This window comes from Doryrhamphus excisus, chromosome 21 (genome assembly GCF_030265055.1).
Source record: "Doryrhamphus excisus isolate RoL2022-K1 chromosome 21, RoL_Dexc_1.0, whole genome shotgun sequence".
In the NCBI taxonomy this organism is placed as follows: Eukaryota; Metazoa; Chordata; class Actinopteri; order Syngnathiformes; family Syngnathidae; genus Doryrhamphus; species Doryrhamphus excisus.
Window position 1 is genome coordinate 2,208,272 of NC_080486.1, and position 14,615 is coordinate 2,222,886.

Genomic DNA, 14,615 nt, shown 5'->3' on the forward strand with positions numbered 1-14,615 from the left:
GCAGCCCGCGGGCCAAATGTGGCCCGCAGGACACTAGTTTGAGGCCCCCGCCTTGAAATGAAAGTTAGTTAATGCAAGTTTGATATGGATGCTGTATGGTATCATGTTCCCAGAAAAAATTATTACGTTTGATTCATGTTCATGTTAAAGGTTAAATAACTGTTAATAGTTATCCTCCCTATCCGTGTGGAAGTGGTTTTTGGTTATTTAAGTTTAAAGGAAATAACTTGAAGGCTTTAGATCGCTAGCTCTCTAATTTGCGAGTTAGCATGTGTCTCAAGACCCTGCAATATGTTATGTAAATAAAGAGTATAAATGTGACTATAGTCGTGTTTTGTCATGTCCAGCCTGCGTGATCACAACATTGAATAGTAGTGAGGTCGGTCGTCTGTAAAAGGACGAAAAAAAAACAAAAAAACTCATCATGCATTTGAAGCAGTGTTTCATGGGAAATTCCCACGTCACGACAAGAAGTCATAAAGATATGCATGATTTGCGCTGATAAGCGGATAATAATCATCATGATGTTATTATTGTTGTGCCTGTTTTGAGATCATTTAAACTTGCAATAAAAGCCTGTTGTTCAATTCTGGTGCTTGTCTCACCGTACAAATACTGACCCCTAGAGATCAATGTCGAATACTACATTCACAAGTTGAATGGTCATGATTCATTTTCTGTGTTTTTTAGGAATTATTTTCAACATTGTTTCGTCTTTTGAAAGCTAACAGTAAATTCTCAAATTATATTTACAGTTGATGACTTCACCCCAGTTCAGCCTCATTCAGGAAGTGATGTCATCGGGGTGACTCCTCGGGAGAGTGAACAAACATTCCAGGTAGATGTTAACTTGGTTCAGTATATTTTCCATCACAATAGTAGCCAAAATGTTGTGTTGCTGCTGGATGTTCACTTTTTCCAAGTGATACTATACTTGTTTTTTTTTTTCCAAAACAGAAATTCAAGTGCAGAGAATGAGACAAATGGACGCCCCACCTCCATTTCTGTCCTTTGCGGTGATCATTCCACTGATGACAAGAACCCTTTGGCTTGAAGGTACGCTACCACTTCCAGAAATTACACTGAACAGCAAAATGTAGAAGGTAATTACAGACAAGGACCCTTGTAGTCTCAGATGGTCTCAGCTCCACCGAGGTCCCCCACGGTCCAGACTTTGGTCATTTATGTTCCCATTTCCATTCTGCGTGAACGAACAGAGCAATGTGACCGACTGTGCTGCACTCAGTTATTTGGTATAACTCCCCGTGTCGTAGACCGCTTCTTCACTTTGGGGTCACAAATCCTGCCTTGCCCCAGGCAGGTCCAGCCTGGCCACTGTGCAGCGCTGCGATGGCAGGCCTTGTTTTGATCTGTTTTGCTTGACTCGCTCTATTCACCGGAGATCTTCCCCATCAACTGTCATCACCTGCAGCGGACCTTGAACCAGGTACAAGATGAGGGATTTCATTGTGTGTGTTTGTGTGTGTGTGGAAGAGTCTTTGGAGACCCCCCCCGGTAGCCAGTGCAGCGTATCTTTTAAATCTAGCACCCCCCCACCGATGTCACGGGCCTATTTTAACAGCCTCTTCGAGACGCACGCAATCTGGCAGCTTCCGAAAGTGTGGATGGAAAAGTTGTGATTGTGACGCATGCGTGTGTCGTATGTGGGCTTTAAAACGAGCTGTTAAAATCGACTCTTAACGGTCACGTATAAGTTCCAAGAATGCAGATGAAGCCCAAAGCGCCCACATGGTTCTGCAACCAGCTGCTTCTCGCCTCTTTAATACACAATCTACGCACACACGCGCGCACAAACAATGAGACGGTACCGCAAGTTGGAGATGCGTTCGGGAGCGTCTGTATTTTCTGGCGCGTCCACAGCCGGTGAGCCCAGTGAAACCCAGCTGTGGGTGTGGACGCTAACGAGTTAGCTCATTAGCACCGCGCCCCGTCTGTCTGAGGATGGCGAGGCTTGTTGAGTCTGGAGTCGCTCTTCCACGGCCGCCCCCGGGACTCGCGTGGACACACTTGGGACTGGGAGGCGACATTTGCATTTCGGTAAAGGTTGGCTATCGACGTAGTCTCAGTCCATATCATGTATTATTTCCTCTTATGTCTTCCGTATTGGGGAACTAGAGTGTAAAGGTCTACTATAGGGGTGTTATTTCATATCTAGAGGACTCTGTTAAATGTATTTTGGAAACAGGTTTTCTGTGCTATATGTTCATTTTTTTTTACCCTTTGTATTGAGTTGTGGTCTCCTATAGAGCAGCTACACACAATAACCCGCACAGAAAACTTTTTAGATTTTCCAGAATCTGCACCTATTCCAACTGTATTGCCTTCCATTTGCGCTTCCTGCTTCCTTTCCGGTCTGTTTTCATTTATTCTGTGCCATGCCCGCTCTGCTGTAATTGGTCACACGCCCAAAGTGCTTCCTAACTATGAACCATATAAGGAAATCCGCCCCCTGTGACATCACAAAGGGGCGGTTTTACCACACCTTTTCAAACCGAGGGTTTTGAGCCATCCCAAACTTTTTTTAGGGCTCACTTCCGAATAAGCAAACCTAATTATCTGAAACTTTGACTTGATTTAACACGAGAAAACAACATTCAAGTTACATTTATAGGTCAGAAAAGTGGAAAAAGCGTAATTATAAAGTTAGGGATCGCCAACAAAAGCTGTATTTCTGTTGATAGGCCTTGCACTCCATCACAGCATTGACGTGACCACAACGCTCTTAATTCTAGTCCATGATTTCAACCCCAAAATGAAGGCACACAGACCAACATATGATGCTCCGACGGTCAGTGAACACGCGACTGACCTTGCGGGGCTGTGGGGGGGCGGGGCAGTCGCCTGGTGTTAATTGTAACATTAGCCGCATCCCCAGCGAACCATTAGCCTCCTCGACCTTGAGGGACGCGCCGTCACACCACAAGCGCACGAGCGACCACCGAGGGCGACTTCTATTTCTCCGGAGCGCGTCTCGACCTCCCCCACAAAACGATTCTTTGTCATAACCCGACACCTCCCGACGACACACACTGCTTGACCCTCTGCTCCGAGCTATGCGGCCATACTGTTGGAACAGATGGAGGTGAACGCGGCGCGTACACGCTCACTGGATTACCATACCGAGTAACCGCTGATGTTTTAATGTCTCGGTCACACTGCTTCCACCCGGGACAATATATTTGTTGTTTTTTTGTCTTTGGCATCATTTCTCTATATATTAAGAATCCAAGCATCAGTCACCAAAATCACTAATTTACTTCCTGGATTACGTGAAATTTACATTTAAACCCCATGATTGTAGTCATTAAGTTATTTTTTCATCTTTAGATGTCAAAATCTGTACATTAATCATCTTTGGGTGTTTACAAAAGTGTTATGTACATTTGATTTATCATTTTTTTAAATTGATTATATCTGCACACGTCCCCTCTTATGTTGAAGTGTAGCTGTTTTGTAACATTTAAATATTTATTTTGGTCCTATTACATTGAATTGTAATTTAATTCCTATGTCATATTGTCATATTGACCTAGTTATATTCTATTTTTTATGAATTTTATAATATAGTTATAATGTAGTATTTAAATATTTAATTTTATTGCTGCCTATTTTCTATTAGTTTGAATTATTTTGTACATTTTTTTAATATCTGAATACTTTTTTGGCATACATATTTTTATTATATTGAGTTGTAACATTAATGTATTCAAATTCTCTTGCATCTGCATGCTTCCATTATATTATAAATTATTTAAACAGTCCTATTTTATATATGCATATTTTCTAAAATTCAATATTTTAAATTTGAACACTTATTTTCAATTTTTTATTAACTATTTTGATCAAATGTTTTAATATCTGCATTAAAAAAAACAATTTTATCAAATCAAATTTTATGGAATTTTAATATATGCATACTTTTCCCTCTATTTTGTGTACATATTTATATTTTTCATTGTATCTAATAAGTACTTTTGTATTGAGTCACATGACTTCAACTTAAGTTACCAATTCAGTTGAGTACACTTGCTGGCTAAGAAGCCGTCACGTCGTTTACGTGTATTAGCACGGAGATTCCCATTCCACATGTTGACCTCTCCTAACGAGGTTATTAGGACCCTCATTAGATTGTTAAAACGAGCCTAAGCCTGAGGGTCCCGTGGCGTCTGTACGCCTCCATCTCCACACGCTGCTCCCTTCTGGTTTACACTTGCTGACAGTCAAATATAAACAACAGCGACCCGAGAGCATAATCTCCGAGGAGGAGGTCACCGACTCCAGGTGACTGGATTTAGCGCGCCATGGCGATGGCGGTGGCGGCGGCTATCTTTACAAGCGGTATCAGCGTGAACTATCGCTGTAATATTGTCAAATATGCCCGCCCTCCATCATGACACTTATATTGCTGCTCTTCCCGGAGCTCCGTACACGAGGAAGTCCTATAGCTTGACCTTCTTTTCCCCCTCACATAAATTGCTTTATTTTCTCCTCTGTGAACTGGACCCTTCTCGCCCGGGTGGGTCCTTGTGTTGCACCTTTTATTGCCCTTAAAGACTCGCTGCTACAAGACACCGGTGACTCTCAGCATGGTGCCAATCCATTTTTAATCACCTGAATCAATAGCGGCTAGCTTATTTTTGAGGAAGAAAAACAGCGAGGAGGGAGACGGAAGGCAAATATGGGATCTTTAATTGAATTTGGGTCGGCGACCTCTTGCTGCAGCTCAATCCAAACAAGCAGATTTAATGTCCGCGTGGTGTCAAACATTAAAATATTCACTCGTATGTTGTGGTTTTGTGTGCGCGGCAGCAATAAAGCCAAATTAAAAGGCCAATTTGAGAGTTTCTTCTCTTCTGTTTGATGGATTTGGGAACTTTTTTTTACGACCTAAGCTTTGGCCCCTTTGCAATAATCGCGAGGCTGCCTACACTTTTTTTTTTTTTTTTTTTCTTTATTGGCTGGTTCATAAAAATCCTTCCAAGAGCAAAGCCTGAAAAACCCAAATATTACAGCGAAAACACTACTTATGACACAGTACTACTACAATGCTTCACATTACACTCCCTTTATGCCATGCATGCAAATAGCGTCCATAAATACCATAGCCGCTGATGCCAGTGGGCTAAATGAGTGGCATATGGTTCCAGCCCTGTCTTTGTTGGCACTTTGTGTACACAAGGTGATATAATGCCAGATGAACTGCAGAGGCAGCAGAAACTTTTTTTTTTTTTTTTTTTTTTTTACTGGCGCCTTATGCTGCCTCGCTGTAATGACTGAATGCACTTTTTAATTTTGTTTTGGACATAAAAAAAGGGGGGAAAAAAAAAAGATTTACTTTCCTATATGCACTCCACCAAGACGGTGCATGAAAGGATTTATGTTTAGAGTGTAAACGTGAAAAAGCGAGTAATTGATACGCTCGTAAAAATGACATCTGAAGTTTTTTAAATTTCGTAGCGGCATTTGCGATGAAACTGACTTTTGTAATTACGGTAATCCCTCGTTTATCGCATGAAACAACCGTATTAAGTGAATTTCCATGAAGTGTTTTTGTAGTTACACCACAGAAAACCTGATTAGAGCCCTCTAAACATGAAATAACACCCCTATAGTCGTTTTTACACTCGTGCTTACTAATATAGTGCACATTATAACAGAGAATAAAACATAAATAAGACTCTGGCTTGTGTGTGTTACTGTAAATGTGTTCCTGTAGTCGGGGAGCCGAGTGGTTAGGGCAGACAGGAAGTGACGTTTGGTTTTATTTTGGGATTATTAGGGACTATTGTGACCTTTGTGAGATAACTCAAACTTCCTGTTTGAGTTAGTCTGGTACTTGTGTGTCTCACCCAACGTTACTGACACCTAGTGGCCCGTGTAGAATACTACACATAATCACCATTGAATGTGTCTTATGAATGCCTTATATTTGTATTTGTACTTGAGTTAGCCATTTTAATGCTTAAATATACTGCGGTCAAGACCGGTACTTCCTGGTCCAACCAGGAAGTAGCCTGCTAGCAACAAAGAGATACCTGTACCACACTGAAGTCTCGGCGTGGCTCCAAAATTATCATCACGTGGTTTCCCGCGACTTTTGCTCTACAAAGATTGTTATTCTAAAAAAACAACATGCTTTTGAATGATGCAGTACATGGTGTACAGCTCCCCAAGTGCAAATTAACACTATTCTTACTTTGTTTCTCCATTCAAGGGTAATAAAAATGTGTTATTGCCGCACCTCCATCATCACCTGAGAGGCTGCGGCCCCGCAGAGTGCCGAGATACGAAAGGCTGTCCGACCAGTTTCAAGCGATATGCAAAAAGCTCCCCCGTTAATAATTCATGCCAGAGTTTACAAATGGCACTGTTGTGCTGAGACGAATCAGCCGAGTTGTTGGAATGCTATTTTTGAGCAGATGAAAGTTTAATTCCTGTCCTAGATTACTGGTCCTCGTCTATAAAAGCAGGCCCATTATTTTGCCGACGACCCGTCATAATGGGAGATGAAGGGAAGGTTATGTACTCGCCGGGGATGCTCCCTGCTGACGGGCGACATCTGGGCCACCTTAGCAGTATGCGCATCGGGCGTTTGCGTGCCTCAGACGTTTAAGGCAACCGATGAAGAATATAGAAGTCAAACACACGGATGAACGTGTTGGATAATCATCAGATATAGCATGTCCGTCACTTAATTAGTACATGGTTTGTTATTGCACTTAGTTAATTTGACTAATAATTAGTACACGTTAATGGAGACCTCTTGTCTCCAAAACAAGTCCTCCACATGCTTATCACCTGATTCCAAAGTATGTAGTATTAGTAGTATGTGTACTGTTCAGGGATACATATGTTGGAATATTACATTTTGTACAACACCCCCTGTTGTACAAAATGTAATTATTTAATTTAATATTTTATATTATAATTTAAAAAAAAATAATTTTTCAAAATTAATATTAATTTAATATTTTGTTTTTTACTTTAAAGACCAGGATTATGTATGTAAGTTTTCCACCTAGGAGTACTTATGCCCGACCAGCTAAACCATTAGACTATCATATTATCTACATGTTCCGACTAAATTAAAAACAATTTACATGTTGATGCCCAGGGGCGTCACTAGGTTCTGAGGACGGGGGCGAGGGAGGGGGGGCTTCCCATGGAGATAAATAAGAGGAAATGCACAGATTTATGATTATAAATGAATGACAGGTAATGTGAATATTTATTTTAACTCCTATTCTTGCTGTAGTATATAAAATTTGTCAGATTTTTTTGGTGTAAAAAAAAATTTATATATATATAAAATAATATAATAAAATAATAATATAATTATAATATAATAATAATATAATTATAATAAAATAATATAATTATAATAAAATAATATAATTATAATAAAATATTATATAATTATCAAATTATCTAAATTTTTATTTAATTATATATATATATATATATATATTTTTTTTTATTATTTAGGGAGGCCACTGTTGATGCTTATAAATGAACTGAAATGCGTTTTCAGAGTAGGCATCTCCCAATACCTTCTTTTTCCAGTCAAGACGTTGGCCCGGTGTACTGTAATTGCTTATGGAGACTTTAGGTCCTCCTGGCTATGAAAGATGAAAGCGTCGACTGCTCCATCGCTGGCGAATATCTAAACACGCAGAGATAGCGTACTTATGTACACATCAGAGTGAAACTCCAAACGTACCTTCTCTAATTATCGCACGTCTGAACTTCTTTCGCCGTGGATGAGTTGATAATGAGCAGCAAAAGTGTGAAAGCCAATCTGAAACGCGGCTTCTTCGCACGTCACGTTTCACGTAAACACCGGCACCTTTAAATCGCTGGCTTTTAGTGTATTGGATAACACCAGAAAAAGTGGCACATTGTTAGCACATGGGTTTATTCTTAGCCGCTCGCCGTATGATATGATTACACAGATGACTTCCCTATCCTTGTTTATTCTCCTTCCGGGAGCCGCGCACAGAACGGACATATCTGATGCTGTGTCGTGTTAACTGTGTTGTTACAGGCGTCACATCCGCATTATTCATGAGAGATAAGCTATCTCGCTCGTCCTTTTCCCACCACCGCCACCACCGCCGCCGCCCTTCGTCCAGCTAGCTATGTGTGTAAAAACATTAACCTCGGGACACCATCAATTAGCGGCGACTCACACTGGCAAATTAGCATTTATAGCCATCTGGCAACTCTGGTGATGAGAACACAACAACGGCTTTCTAATTGATTCACATGCAAGCTCACGTCGTTCTCGTAACGGCCTTGGCATCGCTTTAGCGCGCTTTTTTTTTTTTAATTGCATTTCAAGCTTTATGTCACAGAACAAAGCCAGGGCTTTGGAACGTGGAAGCTGTTCTTATTACCGCTGATCAGTGGTGTTTTTATTTAGGAATAAACGCTGCGGCACCCGTCATTTACTTTTACTGTGTAAGGCGCCGCTTCTAAAATCGGGAGGGGGGGCGACAGGTGTATACTCATAAACAGTCTTAAAGTCTGCTGGTGTTTTTTATATAGCCTGTATTTATTTATGTGCTGGAACCAGAGAAATAAATCACAACATGTTTTCCATAGTATAATTTTGTAGCAATGACAAAACTATTTGGTAAAAATGTGGGAACCGCTTGGCAGTTGCTAGGCAGAATTTGGTATAGGCCATCCACCTTGCACCGAGCACCTAGCAGAGAAAGGACAAGGAAAGTCGGCATAAAGAAACTAATGGAATAGTCCAAATTGGTAATGGTTTATTTATGGTTTTATTTCATTTGAACATGCATCAGATTACAATTGAATGCATCACATAATCAGTTCAGTTCTTTCATTTAATTTCAGTTCATGGAAATTAAATAAAACTAAAATAAATGAAAAAAAATATATGTACAGTAAACCTCGGATATATCGGATTCAATTGTTCCCACTGGTTTTGTCCGATATAAGCGAAATCCGTTATATGCGTATACCGGAAAATGTCCGTTTTACGCATATATCGGATTTATATCCGGTATATGCGTAAATCGGATTTTATCCGTTATAAAAAGGCACTTCCTTGACTATGTTTCCAATGTACCTGGACGCGCAGGCAACGCTGCAAACGCTGCAAATGACGTCGTATAGCGGCCTGTCACGATTCGGCGAATCGGAACGCCACGATGCGGCCATCCGATATATGCGAGGGAAATTTAATGGAAATGCATTGGAACGGGACTGGAGATTTTGTCCGAAATAGGCAAAATCCGTTATAAAAAAAAATCCGATATATGCAATGAATTTTTATTGGAAATGCATTACAGAAAAATCGGTTCTTTTTTATCTGTCCGTTGTGAGCGAATTTCCGATATATCCGAGGTTTACTGTATATAGTTTATGAAATGATTTGATTGACTTTTTCACCATAGCACCATCTACTGGATGTGGTGCTGCACTGCACCACCATTCCAAGCAATACAAAAGTGTCTTCTTCTTGCTTCTGATGTATTTAAAGCATTGCAACTAATTGGAGCGCTGCGGTGCTGTTTTATTTAGTATACGGATTGATTATTTTAACCAAAGAAATCAGATCATGCGGCATCGTGGCTTATGTGGTCGAAGCGCCGCATTTGAATTGAATGAAAAGTTGTTGCTCTGATCATAAACAACAGCAAGATTTGGAGCTTAACGAGCCCCCCCCCCCGCAAGATAGCGTGCCCTCCGCGTGAACGAGGAAGAGACTCTTCTGTCTCGGCGTGGTAAAGTTTTATGTTTTGAAGTATAAAAATAAGAGCTCTGCTCGGGGATAAACGTGATCCGAGTTGGTAGAGGCGCAAAGTGGGCGGGATTGTTTTACAGTGTTTTAAGGATTCTTGGTTGACTCCCTCAGGAGGATTAGGGGGGTTACGATCCGAGACCACCTCCAAAGAAGTGACCCAATAGCAGTCTGTATCACTCTACTTTTCTATAATGTCTGGCAGATGAATATGAATGACGGTACATGTCGTTGAAATGATTGGCTCCAATTGGAGTGTGCATGGTGTGTTGGGTAAAGACAGGAAATAGTTAAACAAAACCATTTTCACACATACAGTTTTATAAGTCACCGTCCTGTCTCCTGGCTTGGACGCTCAGCTGCCCGGCCGGGACTTCATTAAACCAGATCAGACCAATACACCAACATGGAAAGCTTCCTGGTTTTTGGTACCGCCACCCCCACAGATGGCTTATGAGGAAGAGGAACTCTGTTTCACTTTAGACCACCGCTTGGACCGCGGCAGACCTTGGCTGAGCGGCTGACCGTTCTCTCCAGTGCTGGCATTGCAATTGCTGGTATTGACTCTAAATGGAATACATTGTTAAACTGACTTTGCTGATTTGCCGATTTGACCCAAAACGCTCGAATTTGGAGGGTCTCCTGGGTCGCGAATCCTTTTTATCATTCTCGACTGCTTTTCCTGCATAATCAAAAGACCCACGCAGAGATTTCCCAAAGAAGGACCAACTTTGTGACAACAATACTTTTGTCCCTTTTTCTAATCCACCATTAACGGTCCGGCTACGAGCAGCCAGCAAGCACTTTTGTGATTGATAACAACCAAAACGACCCGACCCCCACCACATCTTCACATGCCGTGTGGCTTTTCCAATAAAGTGCAGCAACGAGCACGTTCTTACGAGAAGTAATTCCATAGGTTGCGGTGCACGGGGGGGGGGGGGATTGATGTAGTCATACTACATGTGGATTGGAAACGTCGTCAAACAAAGTGTATATGACAAAGGTGAAATTAGAAAAAGCTGGGAGATTGATCGTGGAGAGGAGAAATGAAAAGAAATATTTTTTTTCATACAAGTTTGTTGTTGAGACAAACGTTAGAAGTTTGGGATCGTTCCGTCATTTCTGATTGGAATTAAATGTTCCCTGTAAGCTTGGGGTCCTGATTATGCCTTAATTATTGTTGCGTTATTTATCATATAGATTGATACCTCTGCCATATCCGTATGTTATGGATGCGGAATCCACCAAAAACGCTTAACCAGCTTTATGGAGACATAGCCTGGCGAATGTTCTATGGTCCTCTCATCATATGTGAAAGTTATTTTTCTTTTGTGCAAGTTTCTGTTGCCTACTAAAAAAAAAAAAAACTATCTGTAATGTTGATTAACACTAGAAAAACAAAGAATTTGGCAAGTCCCGAACTCGCTGTGATTGACATAAGTGAGGTAGCCGTACTTAGCAGCACCTCCAAGTAGCTCCTGCAGATGTTTTAGCAGTCTGTTGCTGCCAGTGTCCTCCTCTACACACACACCCCCCAAGAAGGACTCCTTCAGGCAACTAACACACTAATAAGGAGGTCCAGTTCTGAGTTTGGCACAGAGCTGACGTCTGGACAAACCGCTAGCCGTCGTAGATGATGCCAGTCCGTTCAGCGACAGGCTGCGTCTCCCTGGGAGCAAAACCAGCAGACTTAAAAACCCTTTTTGTTCCCCGTGCCATCAAGCTGTGGAACTCCTCACTCGGAGAGAGGAAGGTGGGACCTGGAAAGGGGCACTGGGACGATAATTAGCTTAACATTTCCTCTAGCTCGCTCAAAGCCAGCTGGGATAGACTCCAATAAGTAAATTAGTCGCACAAAAACGAAATGGATCATTTTATCGACCTCAATATATTGTGTCCGGAAGATTGTTTGTTTGGTCTGTATATTGATATTTTAGCACCTTTTTGTAGAACAATGGTATTTACAGAACACAGTGGGTGGAGGCGGGGCTCCTAGCATACACACAGTGCACAGCAGTGTAAGGTAGTAGACATCAAATTAGAGCTTTACAATACATTAAAATTGTTTCATTGTGCTGTTCTTAAAAGTAATGTTAAAATTGGTTCCAATAGGATTCCTTATTTAATAAATATTTTTTCATAAATATGAAAAAATAAATATAAAAAAATTATATAAAATTTTTTTTTCTTTTTTCAAGTGTGAAATAGTCACCTTATTTAATAAATATTTTTTCATAAATATGAAAAAATAAATATAAAAAAAATTTATATAAAAAAATTTTTTTTTTCTTTTTCAAGTGTGAAATAGTCACCTTTACACTCCTATTACCCAATATAATAGACATAATGACAGACAGAATACGACTTATTGTATGCTTTTGTGCATCACATTAAATATGCTCCTGTCTAGCAAAAGAGAAAGCCAAAGAAAAAGCAAAACGAACATTGCAGCTTCTGTTTTGTTCATAACATGACACGTACTTGCCGTGCTTTTTAAAATGCAACCTTGGCGGTCCCCAGTGCAGGATATATCCAGCAAGTCATCCCAAACGGATGTAAAATAGCGACTGTGATGCATAACTTGACACTCCCGACCCCCCCTCCCCACCAGACCCCCCCTCCCTCATACGTATTGTTTGAAATGAGGGCTGCTTTCACGCAATTCAATTATCCCGTCAATATTGCAGCGCTTTGCTTCCTCGCGCAAAAAATATTTGACGGTATATGAAAACCTCGTGTGACCCATTTATTTTGATTTGGGAAAGGGGGGGGGGGGCAATTGTAACTCGTCCCTAATGTGAGGCGTGGGCCGGGGGTTCATAAATCACAGCTGTAAATAAAGACATAAGAGTCGCACGTAGCGTTATGCTTTACCTTGCACGTCGGCGTTTTTTTGTGCAAATGCATTGTCACGGGGTGTGATGGGGTGGGGGGGTGCGGGTGGTTGGGGGATGGGGGGGGGGGTATGAGCTGTGCCGCTGCTAATAGATCAAACCATGCGCTGCCTGCTACTTTCTCAGCCTATTGTGTTGCTTAGCATGAAAGAGAATGATTAAAAAGACCTCCGCCGCCACTGCAAGAGAGCAAGACAGGAAGTGAGAGTACACAAGAGGAAGGTGTGTGTGTGGGGGGGGGGGGGTGGGGGTAGAAATAGCGTTTATTGCTTGTGGGAGGTAGAGTGATGGCGCAGCATAAAACCCCACCAAAGTGAGCAGATGGAGCCCGTGTGACAGTAAAAACCCCCAAACGTCCGCTGAAGGCTTTTTTTTTTTTTTTTTTTTTTTTTTTACACCAAGTGACTTATGAAAGCTATCTGTCAAAACAAAAGCAAGAGTTAGCGGGATGATATGCTAATGAAGCATTTGTGCCGGTGACAAATTATGTCGAAAACGTAAATAGTGTCTCATACGAAGAGGATGACGAAAAGCGTCGGGATTATTGGCGCGGGGAGGTAACGTGAGACAAGTGGTTCCGCGCAAAATGGAAACCATAAATTCATCTTTTTTTTTTTTTTTATCTGTAAAAATAGTTTCATAAATAAGTGATAAATGTGCGCTGCCATACTGCTAAATGATGGCTTCCTCGCTCCATCCAGGAACTTTACAATATTAACTTTGTGTTTTTACTGCAGGAACAGAAGTTACTAAGAGTTTTTGGGCCCGCATTTAAAGTAAACCCCAGCGGGATGCGGCGACCACGCGGTCATTGTGTCCGCCCGCCAAAGCGCGCAAAGGTAAGAAAGGGCAAAAGCGGCGGGAGGCGTTCGGTGACGGAGCTAGCGTCGATGTGGACGTGCCAGGTGTCAGCCGTGTCACAGATTGGCGCCTTCGTGTTCCCAGCAAGGCTTCAAAAGTGGCTGCAGATGGCCAACGAAAAGACAAACACGCCATTACCTGCTCTACCTAATGACACCCGCTACCAGCTTTTGGAATCATATCCTGCAGAACGAGGGCGATTCCTGTCAAAGAAAATACTTTTTATTGCACGTAATACACGAAAGTATATTGATTATAAAACAAATTCACCATTTGTTCTACCATTAGTCCCTCCTTTATCACGGCTAATTTGTTCCAGACCCAGAGCCTGTTCATAACCGGACATTATTAGAGCCCTGTAGGCATGAAATAACACCCCTATAGTCACTTTTACACTGCTATTCCCAAATATAATAAACATAACAAAGATAAGACATAACATAGATTCACACGTTGATGTACGTTCACACACGTTAAAGTACTTCCTGTAACGTTACTGACACCTAGCGATTTGTATGGTCAATTTAGCCATTCTTATGCTTCATAAAATTTGAAAAAATTTTTTTACCAATAATGTGCCATAGTCTACCATAGGCAACAGTGATAATTATTCATATATATTTTGCTAAAATGCCCATGCCAAAAAAAAAAAAAAACGCCCATATATTCCTGCCGCAAGGCATGCTGTGTAGCTTGTAGTACCTCTCTCCCAAACTAAATATGTCGACAGGGTTGTCAGGGAAGTAAACAAGGAGTTGGCATCTTCTTCATCTGCAAAGTTTTATTGTTCATGCTTCGTATTGTTGTTGTTGTTGCAGCCGGACTACCCAGCATGCCTTTGGGGTATTTGGAAGGCATAACAGTTAGAGGTAATGTGTTAGTTGTTGTCTATATCACGCTTTATTAATTTGCTGCGGATGTGTTGTTTTTGTTTTGTTGCACCGTGAGCAAGTATGTGTGGGGTCTGTTTGATGACAGCCTATAAATAGTTTTTAACCCTACGTGGCCCAAAAGGTTGACCAAGGTCATATTCTGATGTTTTTTTTAACATATGAAAATACTGT

General features: G+C 41.2%; 1 protein-coding gene across 14 annotated transcripts in view; it reads left to right on the top strand.

The window, feature by feature from the left end:
- The window catches only part of fbxo15 (F-box protein 15), a 100,290-nt gene that overhangs the window by 19,666 nt on the left and 66,009 nt on the right, over nucleotides 1-14,615 (top strand). For 8 of the 14 annotated variants that reach the window (XR_009120654.1, XR_009120650.1, XR_009120652.1 and 5 more), the window contains 2 exons: nucleotides 756-838; nucleotides 958-1,056. The gene's annotated coding sequence lies outside the window, so the exon portion shown is untranslated. Of the gene's footprint in view, nucleotides 1-755; nucleotides 839-957; nucleotides 1,057-1,274; nucleotides 1,448-14,615 lie in introns of all 14 variants that reach the window. The other 6 variants (XR_009120645.1, XR_009120643.1, XR_009120644.1 and 3 more) reach the window with 3 other exon arrangements.